Here is a 27,683-nt window from a genome sequence, read left to right on the forward strand (position 1 = left end):
CTGCCAAACCATTTTTCACAGCATCTGCACCATTATACAGTCCCAGCAGCAATGCACAGGGTTCCACCTTCTCTACATCCTTGTCAACACTTGGTATTTTCTGTTATTATTTTTAGGATAGCCATTCTAATGGATGTGAAATAGGAACTCATTGTGCTTTTGATTTGCATTTCCCTAATGATTAGTGAGGTTGAACATCTTTTCATGTGCTTACTGGCCATTTGTATATTTTCTTTGGAGAAATGTCTATCAAGTTCTTTGCCCACTTTTAGACATTTTTATTTTTTAAAAGAAGCCATATAAACACTATAAACAATAGTAAGTGGACTTTCAACAAAATGGGGAATATATTCACTGATAACACCTAGATGTGAAATGACCACATTGTGGGGAAAACAGTTGGTACAATCTTGCAGAGTCAGCTATAGCAAGGTGGCAAAGCATGCGGGCATTATCTGAGGTCTGATTCCTGGTTCCTCCACTTACTAGCTATGTGACCTCAGGCAGTTTTCTTAATCTCTTGTGTTTTAATTCCCCTATTTAGGAAATGGGAATAATAATACCACCTACTTCATAGGGTTGTTACAAAGGTTAAATGAGTTAACAATTAGTACAGTGCCTGGCACAAAGCAAGCACTTAATGTAAATTAGCTGTCATCATTGTTATTCTCTGGGTCCCCGACCTTCTGGGCTGCCTCCACAGCTGGGCACCTTCTGGAGTCCCCTCCCCCTACTGCTGGTGTTTTTCATTACCCAGTTATCCACCAGGCAAACAGATCTATGTAGCAGATACTACATGCTAAAAGCTTTCTACATATTAACTTTAATTTTCACAATTACCTTTTCAACTATAATCTGATAGTCCTGAGCTCTGGCTCCGTGATCAGCTGGGAAGGAATCTGGGTTCGGATCCCACATCTCCTCTTCCTCCGTGACCTTGGGCAAGTCACTTCACATCTCTGGGCTTCAGTTTCTATATTTCAAAAATGATGATAAGTCATTCCTATTTCACAGGGTCACTGAGGGGTTAAATAAGGTAAGGTCTGTAAAGCACTTAGCACACACAGTGCCTGACACATAGTAAATGCTTAAAAGATAGTTATTACTAATATATCCATTTTACAGTTGAGCCAAAGTTCTTGCCCAAGGCCATGAACTCGATGTTGAGAGATGGACCAAAACAATGTTCTTTATTATTTCCTTCCAATGTGCATGCATACATGATTTTTGTGCAGTTCCTGCTGTATGAGAAGAGTACAGACATAATTTTGTATTTTTAAAAATTGCACCTTAAAGCCTGAGTAATTTTTATATTGCTATGAAGATATGAAGACCTGACTAATATTCCACTGAATAATCCAGCATCTTTATGCCCATTATTTCCTTCCTTCTCCTGGACTATTTCCTTTGGATAAATTCCCATAAATGGAATTTCATATGTCAAAGGGTGTTAAAATTATTTTGATTCTGGATATAGAACATCTTGTTGCTTTTCTGAAGAGTTTTGTAATAGTAATTATGTTTGTATGCTGTAATTTGTTTTCTAGTCTCTTTGAAATAATTGACCACTGACAAAGAATGAATAACCTCGATATAGATAAGTAATCTCCAGGCTGAAAAGGAGTGAACAGGTTGGGGTTAGATGATAATCTTGTTTGGAAACGTGTAACTAAGTAACTCTGGTTATTGGAAGTAGGCGTATGGTTCTTGTCTCCTAGATTCGATGCTCACATCATCTGGTTAAGGAGTGTGTATGTTATCTATAAATGACCAGTTCAGTCTCTGGGCATATGAGGGGCCAAGTATTACCAGGAGGGTATGACTTGTTTACTGGGTCCTGCTGATCACTTGACTCACCTCCAGAAGAGGTTTCTTGCTCTGAAGGGAACCTGGATCTGAGGTGCAGGTGCCTGAGTGGGAGTCAGTCTTCAAATTGTTAACTCAGGGTGTGGAGTCCAGGAGGACAGGGCCTCCATCCTTCACTATTAGTCTCAGGATCTACAGAAAGCTCTGAGAGCCTCTGGTTCTTTATCTGTATGAGGGGAAGAGTGATATGGTCAATGGTAAATATTTAACAAGCCTTTAAATGGCTTCACATATATTAAATCATACAGTTCTCAAACAACTCTATGAAGGAGGTATTCTCACAATTCTCATTTTACAGATGAGGAAACTGAGATAAAGACTGCTTAAAGAACTTGCAGCCAGTAAGTGGAGGAGCCAGGTTTGAATCTAGGTTATCGGGCTCCAGAGCTTCAGTCTTCAAAATCACACTCAATGTTGAATAATATGGAAGGCTAGTGAACCTTAGCTTTAAGAACTATTGTGAAGGTTAAGGATGATGGCACATCTGGTATATGGCTCCTGGGCTTGCTGTTCCACAGAAGTGTTCACTCTTGCTAAATTTGTCAACCATCTCCATATCGCCAAGCCCAATAAACACTTCTCTGTTTTCATTTTCCCTGACCATGCAATAGCATTAAACCCCGTTGACCATTTCTTCATTATTTTTTTTTTAACTCACAGGTCCTGAGATTGGTTTTTCTTTGATTTATTTTGTTTTGTTTTGTTTAAACAAATGTACCCCACAACGGTGCAACAAGTAAGGTGAATGCGATGAATATGAAAGCGGCAGTTTGCAACATGCTATATCTAGAACCCAGGGGAAGTGCATTAGACAGAAGTGCTGGTCATTCTAATTAAACAGTAAGGTGACATCATGGCAAGTTGGTTTGCAGCATCAAAACTGTCCATTGAAGTTTCTTTTCTCTTAATGATTAGAGGTCCCATGTTGGCTCTAGTCTCTTCGTTGTGTTTTCTGTGAGATCCATCACAGAATGGGAATTTCTTGGAGTCCAACAACAGCAGTACACAGCTTTGTCTTCTAAATCCTCCATGTCAAAAGCCTGTGTGGTCTTGGAGTTTTCTTTCTGGTTGTGAAGGTTTGCCATAGATTTTCTATGATGATCTTTAACATAAAATCTTTTGTAAGCTAAATAACCAGCTGGAACTGTCCCAGCAGAGATGGTAACGGCTGTGATCCATTCAGCTTGGGTGCTGGAAGTCACTCTCATGGTGCTGTCACTTGCAAAGAGTGTACTCAGGACACTGAGCACAGGTAGGCCCAGTGGCCACCCCAAGTCAAGATGTGAGAGGGGTCCCAAGGGCACCAGTTCTGGCTGCCCCTTTGTTTCTGAAACACTTTCTTTTAGCTTTAGTGACAACCCACTCATGAGGGTTTGCTGATATTCCACTGACTGTTCCTTAGTCTCTTTTTCTCTTTCCTGTTAACTGACCTCTAAATATTGGTGCGCCCTGGGCTGGTGTCTCCTTGGCCCTCCTCTTTTCTTTCCCTGGGAGAGCTCACACAGTCTGGTGGCATAAGATATCATCTGTATCATATATTTGTTGATAACCCCGGTATCAACCAGAGTTCAACCAGAGAACCAGAACCAGCAGGAATATACATTAAGACACTTGTGGCAAAGAATTTCTTGTGTGATTTCAAAGGCTTGCTAGGTAAGCCCAAAATCTGTAGGTCAGGCTCTCAGGAAGAGTGGGCTGGAGCTCTTTCACTGTCCCCAACCCTAGGCTAGACTCCCTCATCTCCAGCCTGGATGACCGCCAAACCACTTGCCCAGTCTGTCTGCTTACAGTCTTCCCTCACACTCATCCTTGCTCCACCCATTCACCAGCGTGACCCTTTTAAAATTTAATTTAATTTAATTTTTGTCAGTTTTATTGAGATATAATTGCTATACAGCACTGTATAAGTTTAAGGTGTACAGCATAATGATTTGACTGACATATATCATGAAATGATTACCACAAGAAGTTTAGTGAACATCCATCATCTTATATAGATATGGAATTAAAGAAATAGAAATTTTTTTTTCCTTGTGATGAGAACTCAGGTTTTACTCACTTAACAACTTTCATATACAACATAGAGCCGTGTTAATTACATTGATCATATTGTACATTATATCCCTAGTACTTATTTATCTTATATTTGTCAGAGTGATCCTTTTAAGGTATAAATCAGATTTACCTGATTTTCAAATCTGAAACTCATCAGTGACTTCCCATTGCTCTTAGCTTAAAATATAAACTTCATACCTTGGTGGAGTGTATGACAAAATTGGTCACAATTTTTCCCATCTCTGTATGCATGCCCCTTTGCTATGTGACTTTTCCACCCCTCCCACTTCCCTACCCCTTGAATCCAGGCTGGCTTTGTGTCTTGTGTTGATCAGTAGAATGCAGTACAAGTGACATTGTTTGACTTTTAAGCCTAAGCCTCACAAGACCTTACAGCTTCTACTTTTATCCTCTTGGAATGCTCCCCTGAGACTGACATGTGCAGAAGACTGGTCTAGCCTACTGGAGGATGAGAAATCATATTGACAGAGAAAGGCTCTTCCATCTGAGGCCACCTAGACAGACCAGCCAATAGCCAGCATTAATCATCAGACAGGTGTGAGAAACCATCATAGATCAGCTAGTTCTGGACCAGCCACCAGTTGGTGGCAGATACAAAAGTGAGACCAGGTGAAACTGGTGGTCCAGCCCAAATGGCTGCCTCCCAGAATTGTGAGCAAGTAAATGGCTGTTGTTTTAAGCCACTAAGTTTTGGGTTGCTTTGTTACACAGCTATAGATAACTGTTACACTTATTCTACAAGTCTCCTATATGCCTGTGGCCAGCTTCCCTAAACTTACCTCATACTGCTCCCCCCTTGATTATTCTTCTCCAGCTACACTGGCCTTGGGTGTGGAGTATTCCAAACCCTTTCCTTCCTTCAGGCCTTTGCTTCCTTTGACAATTGTGTGCCAGGTTCATTTCCATCTTTCAGTGTGTATTAAAACACCATCCTTTAGTTTAAATTCAGATACCATGGAGCAGTCTCCTATGACTGTATTTAAAGTTGTCTCTACCAATTACTCCCATTGTTATAATTTCTTTCCTCACCGCAGTTTAAAATTATCTTCTTCCTTCATCTGTTGATTTGTTTTTGGGAAAGGTAAGCACCACGATCTTTTCCACAGAGAACTACAGGCTGTCACAATCAGTGGATGACAGCTGGTGCAAAAGATAAACTTGTTCCCCTTTGAAGGTGAAGAGCATGGTTACTCGGTGAGGGCAGAGCAGTCAGGAACCCTGACGGTGGCTGAGGGGCAGCAGGAGGGTGTCAGTGGGGGAAAATGTCTTTCAGTGACTCAGAAACTGCCAAAGATACACTTCCTGTATGTCACACTTCATTGAGTTTCATCCCTTCCAGGCTCCTGGCCCAGAGCACCCTACCAACCTGATTTCTCTTCTTATCTGTCCCATCTTGAGTTCTGGGAGTTGCTGTCTGTAAGTGACCTCAGTCTCAAGGATAGCTCTGGAGACTTGGGGCTTTTGAAGAACTACTAACATTGGTTAATGCTTTCATTCACAAAGGGAAAATGGAATTTAATTAAAGCAGATTTTGTTCCTCTTGAAGATTGATTCATAGCAAATCTTCAGAGATTCAGGCTCATTGCTATGTTTTTACTTCTTAAACTTGGGAGCAGGGGATATAAGAAGAGACACTGTGAGAAAGTTCAAGAAATATTATTTTATTATCATTTGCTTAGGTTAAAAAACCTACCTAAATTCTAAGGAAAAAATGCCATGTATTAATCAGAAAACAGGCCTCCTGGGAACAACTGTGGAAAAGGCTGAAATAAAAGGGATGAAGAATGACAGTTTTATTACAGATATGAATCTCAACACTTCTGAACACAGGAAATGCATAACATTACTGCAGGGCAACAAGACATAATAGCTTATTTATTTCATTGAGTTGAGAGAATCATAATTTTCTTTAAGCCTCAGAGCAAAGTATAATGTATTCTAGCTCTCAAGAATACTATTTAGAGAAGCCATAGGGCAGAAAACTATTTGAATGAGAATGGTGTCCTCTGCTTATGGGGCTGGTGGAAGTGGAGGGGCGGGATGGGGTTGGAGAATGCGGGAGTTTCTGATGATTCCTTGCTCTCCACCTCTCAGACCCCTTCTCTGCTCTGTGTCCCAGCAGCAGGTCATCTCCAGCCTCTAGCACCCTAACGCCTTGCCCTCTAGCATCAGGTTGGGTCCAGCTAATGGAATACACCAGCAGGGGATTGGTAGGTGGAAGGAGAAAGAGGTCAGGGTATTTATACCTCCTCCTTATGCCTCTCTTCCTCCAAGGCAGTGGTTCTCAAAGAGTGGGCAATACACCAGAGCATCTGCATCCTCTAGGAGCTTGTTAGAAATGCGAGTTCTTGGCCTTGCTCTAAACCTTCTGGGGGACCCAGCAATCTGTAGTTTAACAAGTCCGCCAAGGTAATTTTGATGCTCTGTGAAATTTGGGAACCAGTGGTGTAGGGCCACGGCTCCTGGGGGGCAGAACTTTCTCTGCAGTCCTAGCTTTTACTAGATTCCAGTAATTTTGTCCCTTTTTTTTTTTTTTTGTCCCTTCAGGTCTAGGAATAGAAAGAGCTTATCATAGCGAGGCCTTTAGTAGCTCATAACCTCTTGTTGGTTCCTTGCCTGTTAATGCCTTTTTACGGTCTGTAGTTAAAGGTCTGAGTGTACTGCCTGTCTCCTGCTGGGAATGTGATTGATACACAGAGGCACCAACCGTGGGCAAAGGCTGGAAACCAAACTGTTCCTGGATAACAGTAGCATGGTCACATCAAGACAGCAGAGCACGTGCAGGAGCGAGCCTCTGCTGTGTGCCAGGCATGCATTCACTGAACACTCACAAACCTCCTCGAGGATGGTGTCTTCTGTGTTTTCTAATGATTACCTGAGCCAGACCCCAGGTAGCTCCTTGGTCATAAACTGGGCTGATTTCTCTTCCTGATTAAGGAGGCTTCTAAGAATCCTGCCCCCGAAGTCCTCACACAGGTCACACCACCCCTTAATCCATCATTTAAGTTGTTGTTAGGGGCTGGTGGGGGTATGGGGGGAACTGTAGGACACTTATGGGCTGTGTATGACGTTGGGCAAGTTGTACGGCCTCTCTGAGCCTCAGGTTCCTCATCTGCAAACAAGGGTCTTAATGCCTGTTGTGTGGTGTGTCGGGAGGATTGCATGAGGGAACATGTATGGAGCGCCTGGAACCACACCTGGCTCAGAGTAGGAGTAAACCTGAGTGCCTCTGCCTTCCCAATAAAGGTGCACCGGGGGAGAGGATGTGATTGGTTGAGTGAATCAGGTCACACTTTTTAAATAGATGTTGGTCTGGGAGCATCATATCCCCCCAGAGGAGGCATTTCTAAGAGGTGGAATCCTCAGGAAGCCAAGAGGACTTTCCTTAGTTCTGAGGAGCTTGGTCAGTTCTTGAGGCTTCATATGAGGAAGACAGGGCTGACCCCGGTATATACAGCTTGCTTGTCTTTTGAAGTAGGTGATGCTCTGGAACTTGCCCCTCGTCTGTCTCCTGTGCTCTTCCTGCCTCCCTAACACAGTGCTGACCAGAGGAGGGCAGTGCCTGAAGGGTATCTGGAGGAGGAGTGGGTTACTGGAGTTCTCCTAATGTGACTTTGCAAGCTTGGCTCCCTCTGCTTGCAGCAATCTCCATTCTCACCCAGGCCAACTCCTGCTAACTCCTACTCTCTCCACTCAGACATCATCCTACAGACCTGTTCCCTGGCTCCTGTCACCTCAGGAGGAGTTAGCTGCCCCTTTTCCCAGTGCCCCCCAGTTGCAATCCTGTTGCCACAGTTCCTGTGGCTCTCAGATCTGTTTCCTCCCCAGGGGCAGGCATTTGTCTTGCTCATCTTCATGATGAACAAGGTCTAGCCCAGGACCTGGCTCACGGTGCAGCTCAGGGCTCCCAGATGGCCAGTGGTGCATTTAGGAACAAGCTGTGGGAGAGGACTTGCCTCACGTAGGCCTGCTCCATCTCCCATTCTTCCCTGGTTAAAGCATATACACATTTATTCCACAAGCATTGATGGAGTACGTGCTGCGTTCCATTTGCGTTGCTGGAGATGCAGGAGTGGATTGGCTTAAGTTCTCCCGAAGCCTGCAGGCTACTAGGGAGGATGGCTGTGTGCTCGATGACACTGATACACAGCAGAAGCCCCCGGTGGCCCAAGACAGTTGCTGAGCTACAGGATTAGAGGAAGAAGGGGAGACTCCTAATTGGGACCAGGGAAGACCTCCCACACAGGTTACCTTCCTGGTGACATACTGTCTTCCGAGCAGTTATAGCCTGTTTCTGATACCGCGATAGCTGCTGTGGGTGAGGTGGGGTGATAACACACAAGAAGCTCTATCCCGTGGTCCCTTTGCTTACCTTATCTCTGGGTTTCCGTCTTCTGTCACGGCTTCTTAAGAAACAATGCCCCTCCCCACCCCAGGAGATCTCCTAGAAATTTAAAACAAATGGGTTTCAGAAATCTAAATCTTTTAGAAATCTCTGTCAAATGGGGACCCATTTTTTTCCCCTGTGTTGATTTTTTTGTGTGGGCTTTAAAAAAATTTTCTTATTTTTATGCAATTTTTATAAGTTACTTTTCATTTACAGTTATTACAAAATATTGGCTGTATTTCCCATGTTGTACAATACATCCTGTTTTACCCCTAATAGTTTGTACCTCCCATACCCTCATCCCTGTATTGCCCCCCCCCACTGGTAACCACTGGTTTCTTCTCTGTATCTGTGTCTGCTGCTTTTATGTTATATTCACTAGTTTGTTGTATTTTTTTTTAGATTCCACATATAAGTGATATCATAGAGTATTTATCTTTCTCTGTCTGACTTATTTCACTTAGCATAATGCCCTCCAACTCCAACCCAGTTGCTATAGATGGCAAAATTTCACTCTTTTTTATGGCTGAGAAGTATTCCATTGTGTGTGTTCATATATATATGTACATCTTCTTTATCCATTCATCTGCTGTTGGACACTTAGGTTGTTTCCTTGTCTTGCCTATTGTAAATAATACTACTGTAAACATTGGGGTGAATACATATTTTCTTTTTTTTTAAATATATTTTTATTGAAGTATAGTCAGTTTACAATGTTATGTCAATTTCTAGTGTACAGCACAATGCTTCAGTCATGTAGGAACATATGTATATTTATTTTCATATTCTTTTTAACCATAAGTTACTACAAGATACTGAATATTGCTCCCTGTGCTATATAGTATAAACTTGTTTCAGTGCATCATTTTGAATTAGTGTTTTTGATTTGTTTTTCAGATATATACCCAGGAGTGGAATTGATGGGTCATACAGTACTTCTATTTTTAGGTTTTTGAGAAACCTCCATACTGTTTTCCACCGTGGCTGCACTAATTTACATTTCCACCAATAGTGTAACAAGGTTCAAGTGGGGACCCATTTGATTGGCACAGTGACTAGAGGATCTGCTGGCAAAGTCAGTATGTGGTCAGGGATGCTAAACATCCTGCAAATCCCGGGACAGTCTGGCTCAGTGAAAATCTGTTGTAGATTGTACATGACTCTCAAGTGCCCTGCCTGACATTCAAGTAGGTAAAAAATTTGTTTATATAATGCTTTGAGCCTAAAACTTAATTCTGTTTTACATGTAAACACAAAAGTATTTTCTGCTTGATCTTAATAAACACTGAATCTTCCAGGGGTGCAACTATTGTGTAAATCAAAGAACAATGTACTTTATTTTGTTTGAAACTTTGCCAAATGTTGTTTAAGAGGTTGGAAATCATGTCACTATCAGACTTGATGCCCGATTGAGCTTTCCATTATCAGTCTGCATTTACAACTGTTGCACTTGTATTTGTTTAAACCTTATTTTAAAATGCTAAAAGTAAAGAAAAAGTTGACAATATATGTGCTTTAAAGCAAATATCATGGAGATTACACCAAGTGCTGAGGAGAAATGGGCGGATGGTAAGAGGATACATAACTTGAGGATGGGAGCTCTTTTAGGTAAAGAAGTTAAGGAATCCTTTCTGTGGAAGAGATATGAGGTGAAAGGTGAAGGATGACAAAGAGCCAACCATGCAAAAGCCCTGAGGTTGCAATAGCTGGACATGTCCTAGGAACTGTCAGAATCCCCATGTAACTAGAGTACAGGTGAGCAAGGAAGGAGAGTGGCAGGGATGGAGGAGGCTTAAGAAGTGGATAAGGGCCTTGAAAGCACAGTAAGGATTTTATTCTCTGAGAATCATTGAGTGGTATGAAGCAGCAGATGGCATGGTTGAAATGATCTTTTAGAAAGATCAGGCTGCAGGCCTGAGCCAGGGAAAGCACAAGATGAGCCTGGGATATTTTTAGTGTCAGAAAGCACAAAAGGGGGGAAGGGTGCAGCTCAGTGGCAGAGACAGGACAAATCAATGGAATATGGGCTCCTAGACTGGATTCTGGAGCAGAAAAAGGACATTAATGGGACAACCGGCGGAGTTTAAATTTAAATAAGGTCTGTAGATCAGTTAACGGGATAGTACACATTTCTTGGTGTTGATGGTTAGTCTATGGTTATGTAAGATGCAGAAGCTTGGTGAAAGGTACAGGGGAACTCTTTGTACCATTTCTGCAAATTTCTTTAAGTATGAAATTATCATAAAACAGTAAGTTAGACACATAATAAATAAATACATTTTAAAAATCACACATTTGTGTGCACACACACACACAATATTGGGTTGGTTGCTGTGTGAAGAATGGGTTACAGGGGCAAGAGTAGAGACAGGAAGACAAGTTAGGAAGCTTTTGCAGGTGAATGAAAGGTGATGGTGGCCTGGATGGGAGTAGTGGTGGTGGGGATGGGGACAAGTGGAAGATAAATGTTATATACACATACATGTTAAAATTGAGATGTAATTCACATACCATAAAATCCACCATTTCGAGGTGTGCAATCCAGTGAGTTTTAGTATATTCTCAAGGTGGAGCAACCATCACCACTATCTAATTCCAGAACATTTTCATCACCTGGGAAGAAACTGCATACCCTCCCAATTCTCCCCTCCCCCAGCCCCTAGCAACCATTAATCTATTTTCCTTCTTTAGGGACTTGCCTATTTTGGACTTTTCACATGAATGGAATCATACTGTATGTGGCCTTTTTTTCTCTGGCTTTTTCACTATGCTTAACATTTTCAAGGCTTATCAATGTTGTAGCATCCATCGATACTTCATTCCTTTTTATGGTTAAATAACATTGCATAGATATACCATATTTTGTTTATCCATATATTAGTTGATGCACATGTAGATTGTTTTCACTTTTTGACTATTATGAATAATGCTGCTAGAAACATGAATTTTTAGATTTGATAAAACCCAATATATCTATTTTTACTTTGGTTCCTTGTGCTTTTGGTGTTAAATCTAAGAAAATACTGCCTAATCTTAGGTCATAAGGATTTACCTTTGTGTTTCCTCCTAAGTGTTTAATAGTTTTAGTTCTTACATTTAGGTCTTTGGTCCATTTTGAGTTAACTTTTGTGTGGGTACAGATTCATTCTTTTTTGCGTGAATATCCATTTGTCCCAGCACTATTTACAAAAAAGACTGTCTTTTCCCCTTTGAATAGGTTTGGCGTCCTGTAGATGTATGGGTTTATTTCTGGACTCTCAATTGTATACCATTGATATCTATCCATCAGTCTATCTATCTGTCTGTCTGTCTATTTATCAATTTTCTTACTCCAGTTACCACATTGTCTTGTTCACTATAGCTCTGTAGTAGATTTTCAAATAGGAAAGGGTGAATCCTCTAACTAAAATTTATATTTTAAACACGAAGTCAACAAGACTTGTTTATGGATTTGATGGGGAGTATGGAAATATCACAACCTTTGGGACTTTTGCAAACTGTGTCGGCTCTCTGGGGGTCACAGAAGATAAGCCACCTCCTCCAATGGATGATTATGGGGAGAGTCACCTTTCCCTGCAGCCAGTGTGGAGAAATTACATATCTCATTCCCCTGTTGTCTAGAGAGCTTAAAGGGAGAGAGTAAGTGCTCTGTAAATATCTACTGCTGCCCCGTGTTGTTGGAAAGCAATCACAGAGAACAATGCACGGTAGTTCTGTGTTGTGGATTTGTGTAGAGCTGCGCTGTTCAGCACAGTGTCACTGGCCATGTGTGGCTAAAAATGTGGCTGGTGCAGCTGAGGAACTGAGTTTTCATTTTATTGGATTACAACTGACATTTAAAAACTGAAACTTGACTCAGTTAGAAAATGTTTAGGTATGTTTAGAATAATTTGATATCTCATTAATAAGGTTATATTGATTACATGTTGAACTGGTAATATTTTGGATACATTGGATCAAGTAAGGTTACTTTATTAATATTGCCAGTTCTTTTTACTTTTTAAAATGAGGCTACTAGAATATTAAAAATTATATTCTGGCTTACGTTATATTTCTAGGACAGAGCTGCTCTCGATGTTTTAATGATGAGCCCCCAAGGCCATTTTCAACCACAAAGATCATCGCACAGACAAAGAACTGTAGTGACTTCCCCGTTGAGATTTAATGTTCCAATTAAATGGAGGTTATAAATGAGATTAATGGGAAAAACAAAGGCAAAGCCAGGCCTGGGTCTTGATGGAGTGTCAGAGGGTGACATGCCCACTTCTTCCTCTTTCTGTCCTTAAGTGCCCTCCCTGCTGGCTCTTGCTGCCTTTGTATAGCTTCTCTTTTCTAAGGAAAAGGGGCAAAGCTCTGCAGTTTGCTCAGCCAGGACTTCTGGCCTCCCTTTTCCTTGTCTCCTCCCTGCCTTTCCTTCTCAAGGGCTCACAGCATTTTACTATACACATCACCCGTCTTCTCTGGAGAAACGTAAGACAGACACTTAACTCTAAAGCAGGGGTTGGCAGACTTTTCTGGTAAAGGGTCAGAATAAATAATTTAGGCTTTGTGACCATAGTCTCTGACACAACCGTTCAATTCTGCGTAGAGTGAAAATAGCCACAGACGATGTGTAAACAAATGTTAAGGGCTGTTTCCCCCCAAAATTTTATTTATGGACACTGAAGTTAGAATTTCATATAATTTCCCCGTGTCATGAAATATTCTTTTTTTGATTGAAATATAGTCAGTTTACAGTGTTGTGTCCGTTTCTGGTGTACAGTATAATGTTTCTGTTACAGTCTTCTGATTTTTTTTAAAAACTCTTTCAAAATGCAAAATCCATTCTAAACTCAAGAGCAATATGAAAACAGCTGGGTAGGATTTGGTCCTTAGGTCTTGCTTTGCTGACCCTGCCCTAAAGTGTAAGTGAAGACTCAATGTAATGAACCACTCTTTTAAGAATATTGGGGCAGAAGGATCTTTTCATTCCTTTACTGTACAGCTCAGTCCCAGCTAATTGTAAGTACTCAGTACTTCAGCCAAGTGATCAGATTTTCAGGAGCCCTGTCCAGGTAGGGGGTTAAACACTGAGGACCATCAGAAGACATGGACAGCAGAAGGGACTTCTGTGCAGTGATCGTCCTCAGGCTTGGGAGAGAAAGCTCCCTGCTCTGCATCTTGTACTGTGAAGGGTCTGCTCTGGCCCTGGGCTGACTTTACCCTCCGTAGGGGATGAAAAATCTACAGGGCAATGGGGACATGCTCACTTGAAGACTCACCCCTTCCTCCATGTTTCAGATACTTGGGACCCCATAATTCCCTGCCCAGATGACCTCAAGTCCACTTTTATGCTGGTGTGGCCTCTGCCCTGGCCCATTCTCCCATGCAGAGACTACACTGCCAGTGTGCTCACACTTGGGCCAAGGATTTGCCAAGGGGCAGCTGTTTGCACAGGGTACAGGGGAGCTTGGAAGCATGGGCTAGGGCTTGTGTGTGCCGAGGTGAGCAGGGGCAGGGGCTAGGCCTGGGATAGAGGGCCAGGGATGGCTTCTTCTGTCTGGCTGTGTTAGGCATAAAATTCTAAACTTAAACCTGACTTTCCAGGTAATTTGTCATGGCAGCAAGATAAGCTATATTTTATTTTATTTTTATCTTATTTTTTAATTTTTTAAATAGACTTTATTCTTTTAGAGCAGTTTCAGGTTCACAACAGAACTGAGCAGAAAATACAGAGTAAGATAAGGTAAGCTATATTGAATATATATATATATATATATATAATATACATATATATAATGAACAGTTTGTTAGTTTTACTTATAACAAATATTTAGACACATGTCTATGAGCCTCCATTTGTATCTTTACCCTAAATCCTGCAAATGTTAGGGTGGGCCTGCTTCTACAATTGATTTAACTTTGAAATGGAGGTGGAAGGTAGGTGGGAGTCAGTGGTAAAGCCTGTGGTAAAGCTGGCCTGTTCTGGCTGGGGCTCATGAGAACCCATTGTGTGTATCTGTTCCCAACTCTATGTTCAGTGATGCCATGCTGGCAGCTTGGAGTTGGCCAAGGTGGGAGTATTTATACCATGAAAATGGCAAATGCCACAAATCAGAGTTTTTGGCTTGTTTGTTTTGAGAACTGGTTGCTAAATATTAACCAGCACATCACACACTGTGTAACTGCCCACTGTCTGTGACAGAGGCTAGCTTGTCCCCCCTTGCCCCATATGGAGTTTCTCCTCATTTCCTATCTGAGGAGAGCAGACCTAGAGGGTTTCTCTTCTAGAGACATGTTTGGCAGAAAAGTGAGATTGAAGCTTACTGAATCATTCACTCTTTTCTCAGAGTTTCTGAAATAAACCAAGTTCCTGGTCGTCCAGAGCCACATGCTTGAGTAGTGCCAAGCTCTGATCCTTAGAGCAGCCCCTCTATAGAGGTCCCACTTCAACTGTTGCCACTGATTTTGCCACTAACAAGACACGAACATTCCCAGTCTCACACATGATGTTTGCAGAATACTTGTCAATTCAGATAAACATGTAAAATTTTCATGGTTAAAATTCAGGCACGTCCTGATTAGTCCTTAGATTCCATTCCCTGAACGTACCGGTAATAGCAAAAGCTAGTTTCTCCTCTTAGTTTCCACGCCTGCCCTCTGATGGTGAATTGAGAGAACTACAGGCAGATTTCTATGAATGCCGTAGATTCAGGGAGATAGGTTCACAAACTCAGCCACCTGCTGGACCAAGCAGGAAGTGCAGAAGAATGAAGAGGGTAGGATGTGAGAAGAATGGGGAGTTACGGGGTGTACTGGAGAACTCAGGCCCCATCTAAAAGGGAATGACCCTACTCACTCAGGGTTAAAGGCTACCACTAAGACTATGAGTCTAGACAGAGGTCACAGCCTAGAAGCCTACAGGTCCATATCTTTTGTTGGGCCTTCCCAGTGTTGAACCACGCAGTGTTTCAAAATAGTTGCATACATTAAAAGTTTTTTATTTACAGATTTTTGGTATTTATCTGAATATTTGGAGTTAAAGTCAAAAGCAAGTGGAGACTGGTCTTGAAATTTCCCTGAGCAGACAAAACCGGTCTAGTCATTAATTTAGCTTAATTACCAATTACTATGAAGACACCGCCTTCTCACTATATGAGCTGTTTTGTAACGGTATACCCTGGAGCCTCATTCCATGTTTGGTTTGAGTGCTCCCAGTTTGCAAGCTGTCTTTTTGGTGTTGTGCACAATAATTTTCTTTTTACACCAATTACTACTTCTGAGATTCGCTGGTTTTATTTTGGCTATTTCTGAGCCTTTGGCATGGACAATCTCAAGTTCATACTGCAACATGGCAACAATCTGGTAATACGACTATTAGAAAACCTTTGAAAATGGCAATGGACACTCAAAAGCAAGTTACTGTGATTTTCCCAAAGGAAGAATTATCTCTATGACATCCCCAACAGACAAGTTTTATGCTTTAGAAATCCCAAACATAGGGAATCCATTATTTTTTATTTGCTTTTAGTTTTTTATTATATATTTCATACAAACAAAACCACACACACACACACACACACACACACACACACACACACACACACACTATAAGGTATGTAGAATAATAAACAGCCTTCTCTCCACAATCCATCTTAAGAATCGAACATTACCAGTGCTTTTGAAAGCCACCCATAGGGGGAGGGTATAGCTCAGTGGCAGAGTGCATGGTTAGCATACATGAGGTTCCGGGTTCAATCCCCAGTACCTCTATTAAAATAAGTAAATAAGTAGATAGATAAATAGATAGATAGATAAAACTACCTCCTCACTAAACAAATAAAAAAATTTTAAGAAAGCAAGCCACCTGTGTCCTATTCCATTTAAATCTGCTCTCTCCCCACTGAAGGTAGATACTATTGTTTTCTTTACCATTCCCTTACTAAACTTAGTGATTCTGAGAATTATGCTAATAATTTTATTGTCACATTGGATTTTTCTATGTAGAGAATCATTTCTTTTGAGAAAATTAACTTATTTGTTCCTTTCCAACCCCTCTATCTGCTTCTTTTTCTCCAGTTACTGTACTGATTAGGTTCTGTGATTCAACGTTGCTAAGAAGTGGTGATAGTAGGGGCATCCTTATTTTAGCCTTGATTTAAAACAAAGTTTTTGTTTCATTATGAACTGTAATGTTTGCTGCAGGTTTTGATAGTCATGCTTAGTTAAATAAATTCCCTTCTATTCCTAATTTGCTAAGGATAGCAGTTATGAATAGCTGTTGAACATGATCAATGAGCTTTTTCTGAAACTATTAAGGTGATAATATATTTAACTTTTTATTACAGAACATACATAAAAATAAAGAGACTGTTATAAATAATCCTCATAACATATCATCCAAATTCAACAGTGATCAATTTCCTGCCATTCTTTTTTTCTTTTGACACATATTTGCTATTTATTTTAACTAAAGTCTACACAAATATTTGACAGTTTTCGGGATCATTCATTGTTCTAAACAGAGAATTTTAGGGAAAAATATACATTATAATTAAACAAGTATTGATATCATTTCACACATCATTTTTGATAAAACATGGCTTAACATTATAATAAATTCAGCCATCTTTGACTTTTGACCAAGCTGAGTTTCCTTTGAACTTCCCCAGTTTTGTTCTGCTTTGTTTTTCTTACCATGTAGAGAAGGGAAATTTGCTGGAAATTGAAGTTGCTTGTTTATAATTATTCTCCCAGGTCTTATGGGGAGGCTAAGGATTTATATGTAATTAAACACATTCAATTGTAAGGAAATCTATAGCAGTCAATGTACAGAGTGTACAACTGTTATGAATTATGGTATTTCTTAAGTGAAACTTAAGTATCTATAAAGAAACATCCCAAAGGGGCATTGTATTGACATTTGTTTTGTATGCTATGGAATTCATCCTACCTCTGCTTTCACTCCTTTTTTTCTTTTGTGTGTGTGTGTGTGTTTGTATTTATGTATTTTTATTGACATATAGTCTGTTTACAGTGTTGTGTCAATTTCTGGTGTACAGCACAAACTTCAGTCATATATGAACATACATATATTCATTTTCATATTCTTTTTCACTATAAGTTACTACGATATTGAATATAGTTCCCTGTGATGTACAATATGAACTTGTTGTTTCCTGCCACTCTTGTACCATCTCTTCTCCCACTTTTTTCCTGAGTATTTGAAATTCCCTGGCATCATATCATTTAATGTGTAAATACAGTAGTGTGTGTACTTCTAACAGATAGGGACTTTTAAGAAGTGTAGCCATATACTCATGAATACCACCTCCCACCCCCGTAATAATAATTCTTCTGTGTCATCTAATATCCAGGCTGAGTTCAATTTTTCCTGTTTTTCCAAACTGTTATATTTTTATTGTTGGTTTATTTGAACCAAGATGCAAAAAGGCACACATTTAACTTGGTTAATATGTTCCTTAAATCTCTTATAGGCTGTAAAACTTTTCCATTTTTAAAAAAATGCTGTTTGATGAAGAAACTAAATTGTGGTTCTATAGAATTTCTTGCCTACTATATTTATCTGATTTAATTTCTGAACTGTTATTTACATGTTATTCCATCCCTTGTATTTCTGATAATCATTAGAACCAGAGACTTGAGTAGATTTAATATCTTCCTTTTCTTTTTCTTTTTCACAACAATTTTTTTCCCAATTTTTAAAAATTGAAGTATAGTTGGTTTACAATGTTGTATTAGTTTCTGGTGTACAGCATAGTGATTTGGTTATACATATATACATATTCTTTTCCATTACAGATTACTACAAACCATTGAATATAGTTCCTTGTGCTATACAGTAGGACCTTGTTGTTTATCTATTCTGTACATAGTAGTTTTTATCTGCCAAAAATGTTGAAAAATTTTAAATATTTATTTGGCAAAATTTCTCTATAGGCGGTGCTGTGTACTTCCTACTGCATCACATCGGGAGATACATAATTATCTGCTTGTCTCATTTTTGGTGATCTTGGTATCGATCAGCTGGTTCAGATGGAGTCAGCCTATAATCCATCCATTAGAAGTCTCCCATCTACCTTTTTCACTCGATGCTTTAGGCAGCCATTGTTGATCATTATCTGTATCTGTGATTTCATTAGAGATTGCAGAATAGTGATTTTCCAAGTCATTAAGTCTTCCTACATTTATCAGTTGTAATTTTCCCGTAAAGAAGAGTTTAATCAATTATTTGGTTACCCTGAAAAGGAGTCTTAATAGGAGAGGCAAAGTAAATGCTAGATTCTTTCTTTTTATGTGTCAGTTTCAGAATGAGTTGATATCCTGGCAACCTCCAAAGACATCCGATGGTGGCTTTATAAAGTTATCATTACAAATCAATGAATTTTTGTGTATTTGTTGTGTTTTATAAAGTACATTTTTACATACTTGTTTCAATGTGTTGAAATAATAATAATTATTATTTTAATTGAAGTATATTTGAATATTGTATTAGTTTCAGGCATGTAGCAAAGGAATTCAGTTATACACATATATTTTTTCAGATTATTTTCCATTATAGGTTATTAAAGATTTTTGAATATAGTTCCCTGTGCTATACAGTAAATTCTTGTTGCTTATCTATTTTATGTATAAATAGTTTGTATCTATTAATCCCATACTTCTAATTTATCCCTCCCCCTATCACTTTCCCCTTTGGTGACTGTAAGTTTGTTTTCTATGTCTGAGTCTGTTTCTGTTTTGTATATAGATTCATTTGTATTATTTCTTAGATTCCACTTATAAGTGATGTCGTATAATATTTGTCTTTCTCTGTCTGACTTACTTCACTTAGTATATTATTCTCTAGGTCCATCCATGTTATAGCAAATGACAATATTTCATTCTTAATTATTATTTGTGATGCTCAAATTATTCCATTTTTCACTAGTGGAAGCTCCTTCTAGTTGGTTCCAAGGTACCGAGGCCCCAGGCAATCATGTAATTATGCAAGGTTACTTTCCTTTAGAGGATGGCAGGGGTCTATTAGGCAGATTACCTAACTAGTCCTGACCAATTTCTGATTAATTGGTATAAGATTCCATTTCTGGGAGAGCCAAAATGGTAATGAAGTCTTGGTTTGGTGACATGGAGCTTAGCATAAGCAACCCTATTTTGGTCCTGTTTTCTTATTTTTAATACCACAGCATAAGGTACATCCAGAGAAGTGTAGTTTCTACCCTATCTCAGCCCATCTCTTCTCTTGTTCCCCTTTTATAAGACCATTATTATTAGGTTTTGGTTTATCTGTTCTTTGCTGCAATGACTTCTGACACTAATCACCCAGAGTTCAGCCAGACTTCATGAGTGAAGACACAGTGTTCCACAGACTGGCCTCACTTCAGATACCAGCCAAAGCTGGGGGTTTACAGGGACCACCTTGCTTCTGAATAACTGGCTATAGATTTGAGGGTTCTCATGACCTGAACAGGTTTGCTAATTTGCTAGTGAGTCTCAGCTCAGGAAAGTGGTATAGTTACAATTACAGTTTAATTATAAGAAAAGGGATACAAGTCAGCACCAGTCAAAAGAAGACATGCATAGGGTGAGGTCTGGGAGGATCCCCAGTGGGAGGCTTACCATGTTCTCTCCCTGTGACATCAGGACAAATCACTCTCCCAGCACACTGATGTGTACTGATATGCACAGAGTGTTGCCAACCAGGGAAACTCACTCAAGTTACATTTTATTGGGTTTTAATTGGGACTTCATTACATAGGCATGGTGGATTGAATCAATGGCCATGTGATTGAATTCAATCTTGTCTTTTCTCCTTCTCTTCCCTGGAGTTCTGGTTGCTATTACCTGGTCAAAACTTCAACCCTTTAATCACATGGCTGGTCCTTCTATGTAGCCAGCCCCCATACTGAGTCATCTCCTTAATGTAAACTATCGAGGGGCTCATTGTCCGGGACAAAAACATTTTCCTCTGCTCTTCTAGATTCTCCTAATTTGTTTAAGAATTGAATTGCAGAAGGCAGATTAACAGGGGAAAACCAAACAAAAGTTTAATAACATGTGTACATGAGAGATACCCAAGAAAATGGAATAATGACTAAAATGGTTAAAGCTCTCACCTTAAATACCATCTTCAGCTAAAGACAAAAGAGGATATTAGGGGCAGTAGTTTGGTACATCAAAGGGGAGAAAAGGAATTCACATGGAGATGAAAAAGCAAATGTCAGGTAAACAAATGTTTGCTGGGCCATACAGAGACAATGGGACACACAGTGAACTCTGATCTCTGGGCCCAGCTGGGCCTCCCCCACTGCACCTCGCCTATATTCCTTGTAAATATTTCTGATGGTAGCTCTATTCTGAGAACAGGTCCTTTATATAAATTCTTTAAGGCAGTTAAAAGGGTAGTAACAAGGAAAACTTCCTGAGTCTTCTATTTCTTAAAAATAATCAACCAAATTAATCCTCATGCCAAACACATTTTGGGCAGCAAATTTTGCTCCCTTACATCACCATGAGTCATGTTAGCATAAGCTCAGGTGGTCTGAAGGACCATCGTGAATAACGAAGACATCCTAGCACTCAGGAGATTCTCAGGCTTTAGAGGCTAACTTCCAGGAATGAGGGACAGTGACCAGCCAGATTCTTGATTATATTGGAAATACTAATTCAGTTTTGAAAATATAAATTGTATTTTTTCTTTAAGGTGTTAATTTAATTCATTAATACCTTTCCTAACTTTAAGCATATTTTGAATTCCTAATATAAACTCAACTTGATAATGAATATATTTTTCATGTGTTGCTGGATTCAGTTTGCCCATATTTTATGTATTTTTTTAATCTGTGTTAACGTTGATTATTTTATCAATATATGCTTTTGAGATCAAGGTTACAGTAGCTTCAAAGAGTAAGAATGGGAGTTTGAAATATTTGTTCCTGGAAAGTTTGGTAGAACTCACCTGTAAATCCATCTAGTCTGGCCTGTTGTTTAATTGTGGGGAAAATTTTGAACTGCTGACTTAGTTTCTTAAATGACTATACGTTGATTTAAATTTTCTAGTTGAGTCACTTTTATCAAGTTTGACTTTTCTGGAAATTTATTCATTTCATTTATATTTTAAAATTTACTGGTATAATATTATTCACAATATTATCTTATTCCTTTATTCTTTGAGTTTATTTAAAATTTTATTTTGGAATAAATTCAAACTTACAGAAAAATTATAGGAATTATACTAAAGAAATGTATTCCTTACTTAGATTTGCCCTTTGTTTTGTTTTGTTTTAGAATGTTCTTTTCTGGGGAGGAGTTAATTAGGTTTATTTCTTTGTTTTTTGGAGGAGGTATTGGGGATTGAACCCAGAACCTCCTGCATGCTGAGCATGTGCTCTACCACTTGAGCTACACCCTTCCCTCTTACCTACTGTTAATATATTGCCATATTTACTATAGCATTTCTCTTTCTCTCGTTAAAAAAACAAAATTCAGCTGAATAATTTTAAAGATCTAATTGACTTTATTCAACAGCTCATGAATTGGGCAGTATACCATCTAGTAAATAGAAGGGCACTCTGAGGGGATATACAAAATCAAAGGGTTTTATAAGCAGGAGGAGGGAGGGGCAGGGAGGCTATTAGCAAAAGAAAACAGAGAAATGTTTCCAGGTCATCTTCTGGACAAAGGGCAAGAGTCTGTCATACAGTTCATCTCTATTTCCTTTGAGGAGCTAGAGAGGTTGGTTTCATGCGACAGATAACCTCCTTGGTGCTGACCAGAAAATTCCAGACTGGCTGATTAAGATTACATCCCTGGTGAAGGTCAATACTGCAAGTAGGTCAAGTATTAAACCTAGGTTTGATATTGTGAGCTTTAGTGCAAGTGATACCCCCCCACCCTATTTTTTATTTTTTGATCCTGAATCATTTGAGACTAAGTTGAGGATATCATGTCCCTTCAAACCTTAGTACTTCAGTATTTATTTTCTGAGAATAAGGGCACTCTTTTACATAACCACAGGAAATTTAATGAATTCAGGAAATTTAGTATTTATCTAAGTGTTAGACAATTTGGTATTATCTAAAATACAGTTCACATTCTACTTTTGCTAGTTGTCCTAATAATGTCTTCTGTAGTGAAAGGGAGAATTTCTCACCCCAAAACTATGCCTCTTTGGCATAAAGATCAATTTTAGGCTAATTACTTTAAGAAACAGCAGACATAGGAAAAGCTCTAAAAATGGAGTGGAAGTTACCCTTTTGTAAGAGACATTTACATTTATAAGAGAAATCTGCATTTGTAGGGGCATCTCCTTGTCTCTTTAGACCAGAAAGAGGATGACTCTAAATCTCAGGAAACTCTTATCAATAGAGAAAGCAATGATGTAAATCTGTATAACAACTTTATAATTGTCTACTGTGCTTTTCTTAGTCACCCCCATAAGTGGCCTCTCCCCTCCCCTGTCCCAATATATTGTTTTGTCTTTAGCTAGAGATGGTATTTAAGGAGTGGCTTGGGCCATTCCTTCAGGTGTTACTCAGTTTTCCTGGATATCTTCCATGTATACATGAAATATATATTATTAAAATTCTGTTTGTTTTTTGCCTGTTAATCTGTGTTTTACTACAGAGTGTCTTAGCCATGAACCTAGAAAGGTAGAGGGGAAAATAATTTTTCCTCCCTTGTGTTATACATTGCATGTAGTTGTCATTGTTCTTAGATTTCATTTAATCTTGAATAGTCTCTTGGAGAGTCCTTGGTCCTTTGTGAAATTTACATTTTGGAAAGGACAGGATGGTTGTTCTATACATGTCTCTCATGTTGAACTTGTCTCATGTTCCTTGTGGGAGATTTGAGTTATGTATTTTTTTTTGTAGGATTACTACAAAATATTGTTTGCTTCTCATTGCATAACGTCATGAGTCAATTGATGATTTATTATGTTAACTTGGGTCACTTGGTTAAGGTGATGCCCAACAGTTTCCTCCTCTGTAAAGTAACTATTTTACTTTCTGTATTAAATAAGTAATTTGTGGGAGGTACTTTGAAAAAAATGGTGGCACTATCTTTTTCCTAATCAAACTTTCACACATGAGTTGCCTGCATCAATCATTACAATGATGCTTGCAAAAGTGATTTTTCTAACACGTTCATTTCTTCTATATTTATTAGTTGGCAGTCTCTTTAAGGAAGAGTGTTCCCTTCTCCAGTTATTTATCTTAGTCCTTTCAAATCTCAGCAGCACCCTTAGTTCTGTCTTCTTTTTAATTTGTAATATTGTTTATTTGTTCTTTCTCCTTTTCTGGTCCAATCTTGCTAGGATTTTATATATTTTATTACTTTTCAAAGAACCAACTTTTTGATTTGCTGACTGCCTTAGGTTTGGTTCCCTCAGAAGCAGACAATCTGTGGCTGGCAGATAATGGTGCCGGCTAATGTGCTTAGAACAGAAAAGGCAAACACATAATCAGAATATGTGTCATTTCTGAGTAAAGATGAGTTGTTGCCCCCTCCAGGGTAGAAGAGGTCTAAGATAATGAACTTGACACCAAATGACTGCTTATGTCCCTGAGGGATGGTACCATATCAAGGGCTCAGCATTGGCCTGTACTGCTGATGGTCAGGCATTCAGCAGTGGTGGTAGCTAGATCAGCCTTGGTGAGAGGCAGTGCATCATGTCAGACCACCATGACTAGTGCATTCATTTATGAAACTCTTTGCAAGGATCGAGGTGGCTGAGGACAGAAGCTCACTGCCATTCACTGGATGAGTCATCGTATCCATCTGTTTATTCAGTGCTTCTTCTGCTACTCATGCTCTCTGGAGAGCATTGATGTGTGACAGAAAGACCCACACAATATTTGCCTATTCCCTATCTCCAAACACATGCCTGGTTCTCACACATCCTCATTCCCACTCTTCCAGTCTTGATCCTTCCAGGCCCCTGACCAAGCAGCCAAACCATTTGCCATTACCTGGAAGTCTTTTTGTATCCTTATTTCAGGCCACTTCTTCCTCCACACAAGGTAGATGACTAATTGTACTTTAAATGCTGCCCTCCAGGAGGATTTTCCCTCACCACTCCTTCTCAGGGCCATTCTGTGTAGCAGCAGTTTATTATTATGTTTACCAACATACTGTGCTGACCTAACTATTATCAGGCCTTTTTTGTAGGAGTACTCTTGTGTCAATTGGTTACAGAGAAATCCCTCAGGGGCCATTGTTGTGGGCTGATGGTAAGGCACCAGTGTAAGAGAGGGAGGGTACCTGGCACCTGGACCACCTGTTAATACAATTTTCTTGTTTCCTCCATACTGGCTTGAGTCTGATTCCAAAAACATTCTTCTCATTGTATGACAGACTGTAATTGTGCCTGCCTCAGCTTGCGATTTAGTGGGTCTGAAAACTGCTCCAGTTTATTATGTTCTATGTTCAGACATTCAGTTTCTCTTGGGGTCCAGTAATGGGCCAGAAGCTGTTTTTTGAATGGCAAATGGTTCTGTACTGTAGCATGGCCTTGCTCCAGAACCTTAGGGGTCTGGGCTGCAACTCTCATCTAAAGTCTTGCCAGAGACTCCATACTAGCACAGATGCCTCTAGCATCATTGGATCTGCCAGACCATATGCCCAAGCATTAGGGCCACTTGTACTACAGCCTGAGTCTACTGCAACACTCCCTCTTGCTCTGGGCCCCACTCAAAACTGGCAGCCTTCCATATTACCTGAAATGGGTCAGGCAGTATTCCCAAGTGCAGTACATGCTCTCTCAAAACCCAAAACAAGTGTTGTTTCTTTCTTAGTGTCAGGTGACACAAAGCACAGTAACTGGTCCTGTCCTTTGGAGGAAATGTTTGGCATATTCTAGAACATGGACTCCTAAAAACCTCAGTAGCTAGGCAGGTTTCTCAACCTTTGTTAGGGTTTGTCCCCCATTACCTGGTATAAATGCTTGTTTCCAGGATATTCAGAGTACTTGTCACTTCCTAGTTTCCATCTCCAATTAATGTGATCTCATCAATGTAATGGGCCAATCTGGAATGTAAAGAGGATCAAGATTCCTTCAAGTTATATTGTGACAGAGCAGGAGAGTTAATACAGCCTAAGAGCAAAACTGTAACTGTGCACTGCTGTCCATCCCAGGTGAACGGGAAGTGATTTGATCATCCTTCCTGATGGGACCAGATCAAAAGATGCATTTCAGGTACCAGAGGCTGTGTTCATCTGCTCTAAAAAAGATATTGTATCTGGCATAGAATCTGCAAATGTGGCTGCCTATAGTTAAGTTTATGTAGTCTACTATCACCCACTGTTATCCATCTGGTTTTGCAGGGATTACATCAGTGAATTAAAGGGGCATATGTATCTTTAAGTCTTTGAGAATGGCACTCATTTCTGTTATTCTACCTGGCATATTTGGGACCCCGGTATCAGTGTCAGCTCACAACTTGTTTACAACAGCACTGTAAAGGTCTGGGTATCTCACTTGCCCCAGTGTACAGCTGCTCTGATAAATGGCTGGAGGTCCCTTTGGGGGAAGAATTGGGAGAAATGCTACTATACTTAGTGAAAATTAATAAAAGGAAACCTCAGCTAAACTTGGAATCGGGAAGGCCTGTAGGGAGAGCTCTCATGCCCTATCCCTCATTGTCAGTTACCTCAACAGCAATCAATTACCCCAACAGGAAGATGTCAGGTACTGACCCCAACAGGAAGAGTGGTACCTTGCACTACCAAACAGGAAGTGCAACTACTTTACTCCCCTAGCAGGAGGAAGGAAGGCTTTTTTCTTGCCCAGCAACAAGCCCAGCCAATGGAACCGGCCACAGTTCAGCCAATGAGAAACTGTCCTCACTTGAACTTTTACTTTCCTCCAATGTACTTTCTTTTTTTTTCCTTACTGACGACCTCTTTCTCTTGTTCCAAAAGCCTGTATGTTGGGTAACTCCCTGCAGCATCTCTCTGTTTGCCAGATGAGATGTTGCTTGATTCATGAGTCATTTAATAAAGCCAATTAGATCTTCAAATATAGTCAGTTAAATTTTGTCTTTTAACAGACTGTTGTGCAGACTTCTGTGGGATCTGGTCTCCCCTTTTATGGATGGGCTCTGGGTTTGAGCAGCATCTGCCTTCTCCTTAACGGTTTTTGCTCAGTTTTGGTTACACAGTCATCCCTTGGAATCTGCAAAGGATTGGTTCCAGGACTCCTGTGGACACCAAAATCCATGGATGCTCAAATCTCTTAGTCAACCCTCCATACCTGTGGATTTTGCATCTGCAGGAAGGGAGGGTTGACTGTGCTAGTGAAGTGCAGATCCTTGTTATTAGTGGTTTTCTTAATTTGTCACCTAATATAACAAAGCCAGAAATTACACAATTACTTAGCTCTCCTCCTAAATCTTAGTTTACTCTAACATTAATCACTTTCATCTGTTTCTGTTCAGTATTTTAAATCTATTTTGTATTATTATGTTAACCCCTCATTATACATTATTTATTATTCTTTAATATAACTGATACTTATTTAGATTTACTGATATATTTCCTAATTTCTTTGCTCACCATTTCTTCCAGCACATCAGTCCTTCCTCCTGGGATCACTTCCCTTCTTCCTAAAATGCATCATTTGGAAATATTTTTGTGAAAATCTGTTGGGAATCTGAGTTATCACCATTTTTATTTGTCTGACAATACCTTCACCACCTTCTTTTCTTTTCATGAACTTTTATATTGAGTGATAACGTACATACAGTAAAGTGCACAATATTAAGTATACAGCTCATGGATTGTTTCCAAGGGCAGACACCCATCCAGCTCCCCAGAAGCCTCTCTCCTGTACTCTTCTGCTATTCCTCACCCCAAAGGTAACCATTTTTCTCACTTTTATCACCAATGAGTCGTTTTGGCTGTTTTTTTATATAAATGGAATCATCCATTAGATACCATTTTGTTTCTGGCCTCCTTCATTCAACATTTATGTCCATGAGATTCATCCGTGTGATGTGTAGCGGTGATTCACTTTCTGTTTTTATTCTTTTATTCTTTCCCTGAACAGTCAGCTGTTTTTTCGTGGGTCACTATTTCACCCAAGTCAGTCAACGCCCATCTTAAGACATGGCTCCAGGCTCCAAGTGGCCTGACTAACCCACAGACCAAGGGGATATTTTTGTCTGGAGTTGGACTCGGTGGTACCTGCTTCCACAGGGCATCCGTCTTCATCACGCCGATCCTCGTGTTGAGTTTGTGGACAGTCAGCTCCTTTACAGGCAGATATTTTTTCCTTAAAAACTGCTGCCTCCTTTCTTTTGTTTCTGTAGACCTGAGTGTCTGTCTTTATATTTACTCTTGCTAAAATTCACCG

At 39.7% G+C, this 27,683-nt stretch overlaps 1 long non-coding RNA gene and 1 pseudogene across 1 annotated transcript in view; one reads left to right on the plus strand and one right to left on the minus strand.

Annotated features, from left to right (window-relative positions):
- LOC116665963 overlaps positions 1-27,683 on the plus strand; it is a 163,740-nt gene that overhangs the window by 22,753 nt on the left and 113,304 nt on the right. The window lies entirely within an intron of this gene.
- On the minus strand, positions 2,361-3,074 carry LOC102518398 (annotated as a pseudogene).

Source organism: Camelus ferus, chromosome 1, assembly GCF_009834535.1.
Source record: "Camelus ferus isolate YT-003-E chromosome 1, BCGSAC_Cfer_1.0, whole genome shotgun sequence".
NCBI classification, from domain to species: domain Eukaryota; kingdom Metazoa; phylum Chordata; class Mammalia; order Artiodactyla; family Camelidae; genus Camelus; species Camelus ferus.